General features: G+C 42.2%; 4 non-coding genes across 4 annotated transcripts; all 4 read right to left on the bottom strand.

Moving 5' to 3' along the window:
- Positions 1 to 708: 708 nt before the first annotated feature.
- Positions 709 to 827, bottom strand: LOC123488292. The gene has a single exon (XR_006660001.1). It is a non-coding gene; the product is annotated as a 5S ribosomal RNA (ribosomal RNA).
- Positions 828 to 2011: 1184 nt separating this feature from the next.
- On the bottom strand, positions 2012 to 2130 carry LOC123488293. The gene has a single exon (XR_006660002.1). It is a non-coding gene; the product is annotated as a 5S ribosomal RNA (ribosomal RNA).
- Positions 2131 to 3293: 1163 nt separating this feature from the next.
- LOC123488296 lies at positions 3294 to 3412 on the bottom strand. Its single transcript, XR_006660005.1, has one exon. It is a non-coding gene; the product is annotated as a 5S ribosomal RNA (ribosomal RNA).
- A 1164-nt stretch (positions 3413 to 4576) lies between these two features.
- LOC123488295 lies at positions 4577 to 4695 on the bottom strand. The gene has a single exon (XR_006660004.1). It is a non-coding gene; the product is annotated as a 5S ribosomal RNA (ribosomal RNA).
- Positions 4696 to 4929: the final 234 nt, after the last annotated feature.

The raw sequence follows: 4929 nt of genomic DNA, 5'->3' as shown, positions 1-4929 counted from the left end.
CGTATGTCTACACTTTGTGTAGCCGTTAGCGATGATGCTAATGATAACCTTCTTCTGGTAGGGAAGGAATGGCTTTCCCCAAAACCTTCGCAAGTAAATGTTAACTACAAAGTAGCCTATGCCTGCCTGGCAGAATTATACCGTGATCATTTGCATCACTCCAGTTGCCATTTGTTCTACAGCAACACCGCTTAACCAAACAAAGGTCTCTTCCTGGTGCATGCTTGCATTTAAGGGTAACTACACCCCAACATCTAAATGTCTTACATTTTTCCCAGACCTCACAAATGGTCACCTGATAGGGTTTAAACATTGTTGTGGACATAGAACATCCAATTGTGCTGTTTTGCTATTAAAAAGGTGTACTTTTGAGAGCGAAAACCTGCCAAAACAGGGACAAACGGTCAACGGGGAAATCTAAACGGAGAAAAGGGAACTTGGGAATTAACGGAATCAGGCAAAACATTGAAGGGATTTTATAGTGCCCTAATGGACTACAGACATTGACTGTCTCCTAGACTAAAAACAAAGGCTGCATGTACTGCCTATATTTTGAGGGAAACGCACTGTCCATTATTTGATTTGATTAGGGCAGGGCAGGGCAGCACACAAACTGCATTTAGTCCAATAACAATCCATGATATTATTAGGGTGATAAATAAAAGGCAGTTGCTCCATGACACAAGAGCACGCTGTACTGGGACAAAAAGCTTACAGCACCTGGTATTCCCAGGCGGTCTCCCATACAAGTACTAACCAGGCCCGACCCTGCTTAGCTTCCAAGATCGGATGAGATCGGGCATATTCAGGCTGGTATGGCCGTAAGCGCGGGAACAACTCTTGGTACACTATATAAAGTCAATGTGTCACTCACTCTGAAAGGGACACAGAAACGTATCCACTTTGTGACTCAAACTGAAGAAGCTCAACCCTTGCTTACATTTCCAATATATATATATATATATATATATATATATATATATATATATATTTGAGTCTTGTTGGGGGGGGAGAGGGCATATCCTATGTTGATTTATGACAAGTTCATTGACTAGGGCCCTATGAAATAGGCGTTGCGGACCGAATCAAGGAATCCAGACATTAAACCGAAATTCAACAATATTCAAACATTTATTGAACTTAGTAAGAAATCAACTAAATCTATTCAACTTGTTAGAAAACGCATTCATTTGCCCAAGTCAATCATAAGACATGAACAAAATGCATCAGTGATTCGTATTTCCATGAACTTTCTGAAACGGCACAGGAAAGCCCCTGTCAGTGTGCATGTGTGCGGTGCGCGCGTATGTCTACACTTTGTGTAGCCGTTAGCGATGATGCTAATGATAACCTTCTTCTGGTAGGGAAGGAATGGTTTTCCCCAAAACCTTCGCAAGTAAATGTTAACTACAAAGTAGCCTATGCCTGCCTGTCAGAATTATACCGTGATCATTTGCATCACTCCAGTGGCCATTTGTTCTACAGCAACACCGCTTAACCAAACAAAGGTCTCTTCCTGGTGCACGCTTGCATTTAAGGGTAACTACACCCCAAAATCTAAATGTCTTACATTTTTCCCAGACCTCACAAATGGTCACCTGATAGGGTTTAAACATTGTTGTGGACATAGAACATCCAAATGTGCTGTTTTGCTATTAAAAAGGTGTACTTTTGAGAGCGAAAACCTGCCAAAACAGGGACAAACGGTCAACGGGGAAATGTAAACGGAGAAAAGGGAACTTGGGAATTAACGGAATCAGGCAAAACATTGAAGGGATTTTATAGTGCCCTAATGGACTACAGACATTGACTGTCTCCTAGACTAAAAACAAAGGCTGCATGTACTGCCTATATTTTGAGGGAAACGCACTGTCCATTATTTGATTTGATCAGGGCAGGGCAGGGCAGCACACAAACTGCATTTAGTCCAATAACAATCCATGATATTATTAGGGTGATAAATAAAAGGAAGTTGCTCCATGACACAAGAGCACGCTCTACTGGGACAAAAAGCTTACAGCACCTGGTATTCCCAGGCAGTCTCCCATCCAAGGACTAACCAGGCCCGACCCTGCTTAGCTTCCGAGATCGGACGAGATCGGGCATATTCAGGCTGGTATGGCCGTAATCGAGGGAACAACTCTTGGTACACTATATAAAGTCAATGTGTCACTCACTCTGAAAGGGACACAGAAACGTATCCACTTTGTGACACAAACTGAAGAAGCTCAACCCCTGCTTACATTTCCAATATATATATGTATATATATTTGAGTCTTGTTGGGGGGGGGAAGAGGGCATATCCTATGTTGATTTATGACAAGTTCATTGACTAGGGCCCTATAAAATAGGCGTTGCGGACCGAATCACGGAATCCAGACATTAAACCGAAATTCAACAATATTCAAACATTTATTGAACTTAGTAAGAAATCAACTAAATCTATTCAACTTGTTAGAAAACGCATTCATTTGCCCAAGTCAATCATAAGACATGAACAAAATGCATCAGTGATTCGTATTTCCATGAACTTTCTGAAACGGCACAGGAATGCCCCTGTCTGTGTGCATGTGTGCGGTGCGCGCGTATGTCTACACTTTGTGTAGCCGTTAGCGATGATGCTAATGATAACCTTCTTCTGGTAGGGAAGGAATGGCTTTCCCCAAAACCTTTCGCAAGTAAATGTTAACTACAAAGTAGCCTATGCCTGCCTGGCAGAATTATACCGTGATCATTTGCATCACTCCAGTTGCCATTTGTTCTACAGCAACACCGCTTAACCAAACAAAGGTCTCTTCCTGGTGCACGCTTGCATTTAAGGGTAACTACACCCCAAAATCTAAATGTCTTACATTTTTCCCAGACCTCACAAATGGTCACCTGATAGGGTTTAAACATTGTTGTGGACATAGAACATCCAATTGTGCTGTTTTGCTATTAAAAAGGTGTACTTTTGAGAGCGAAAACCTGCCAAAACAGGGACAAACGGTCAACGGGGAAATCTAAACGGAGAAAAGGGAACTTGGGAATTAACGGAATCAGGCAAAACATTGAAGGGATTTTATAGTGCCCTAATGGACTACAGACATTGACTGTCTCCTAGACTAAAAACAAAGGCTGCATGTACTGCCTATATTTTGAGGGAAACGCACTGTCCATTATTTGATTTGATTTGATCAGGGCAGGGCAGCACACAAACTGCATTTAGTCCAATAACAATCCATGATATTATTAGGGTGATAAATAAAAAGCAGTTGCTCCATGACACAAGAGCACGCTCTACTGGGACAAAAAGCTTACAGCACCTGGTATTCCCAGGCGATCTCCCATCCAAGTACTAACCAGGCCCGACCCTGCTTAGCTTCCGAGATCGGACGAGATCGGGCGTATTCAGGCTGGTATGGCCGTAAGCGAGGGAACAACTCTTGGTACACTATATAAAGTCAATGTGTCACTCACTCTGAAAGGGACACAGAAACGTATCCACTTTGTGACACAAACTGAAGAAGCTCAACCCCTGCTTACATTTCCAATATATATATATATATATATATTTGAGTCTTGTTGGGGGGGGGAAGAGGGCATATCCTATGTTGATTTATGACAAGTTCATTGACTAGGGCCCTATAAAATAGGCGTTGCGGACCGAATCACGGAATCCAGACATTAAACCGAAATTCAACAATATTCAAACATTTATTGAACTTAGTAAGAAATCAACTAAATCTATTCAACTTGTTAGAAAACGCATTCATTTGCCCAAGTCAATCATAAGACATGAACAAAATGCATCAGTGATTCGTATTTCCATGAACTTTCTGAAACGGCACAGGAATGCCCCTGTCTGTGTGCATGTGTGCGGTGCGCGCGTATGTCTACACTTTGTGTAGCCGTTAGCGATGATGCTAATGATAACCTTCTTCTGGTAGGGAAGGAATGGCTTTCCCCAAAACCTTCGCAAGTAAATGTTAACTACAAAGTAGCCTATGCCTGCATGGCAGAATTATACCGTGATCATTTGCATCACTCCAGTTGCCATTTGTTCTACAGCAACACCGCTTAACCAAACAAAGGTCTCTTCCTGGTGCACGCTTGCATTTAAGGGTAACTACACCCCAAAATCTAAATGTCTTACATTTTTCCCAGACCTCACAAATGGTCACCTGATAGGGTTTAAACATTGTTGTGGACATAGAACATCCAATTGTGCTGTTTTGCTATTAAAAAGGTGTACTTTTGAGAGCGAAAACCTGCCAAAACAGGGACAAACGGTCAACGGGGAAATCTAAACGGAGAAAAGGGAACTTGGGAATTAACGGAATCAGGCAAAACATTGAAGGGATTTTATAGTGCCCTAATGGACTACAGACATTGACTGTCTCCTAGACTAAAAACAAAGGCTGCATGTACTGCCTATATTTTGAGGGAAACGCACTGTCCATTATTTGATTTGATTTGATCAGGGCAGGGCAGCACACAAACTGCATTTAGTCCAATAACAATCCATGATATTATTAGGGTGATAAATAAAAAGCAGTTGCTCCATGACACAAGAGCACGCTCTACTGGGACAAAAAGCTTACAGCACCTGGTATTCCCAGGCGGTCTCCCATCCAAGTACTAACCAGGCCCGACCCTGCTTAGCTTCCGAGATCGGACGAGATCGGGCGTATTCAGGCTGGTATGGCCGTAAGCGAGGGAACAACTCTTGGTACACTATATAAAGTCAATGTGTCACTCACTCTGAAAGGGACACAGAAACGTATCCACTTTGTGACACAAACTGAAGAAGCTCAACCCCTGCTTACATTTCCAATATATATATATATATATATTTGAGTCTTGTTGGGGGGGGGAAGAGGGCATATCCTATGTTGATTTATGACAAGTTCATTGACTAGGGCCCTATAAAATAGGCGTTGCGGACCG

This window comes from Coregonus clupeaformis, unplaced genomic scaffold, assembly GCF_020615455.1.
Source record: "Coregonus clupeaformis isolate EN_2021a unplaced genomic scaffold, ASM2061545v1 scaf2133, whole genome shotgun sequence".
NCBI lineage: Eukaryota > Metazoa > Chordata > Actinopteri > Salmoniformes > Salmonidae > Coregonus > Coregonus clupeaformis.
Note: the sequence above shows the minus strand (reverse complement) of the source record. Positions and strands in the feature narration are given on the sequence as shown.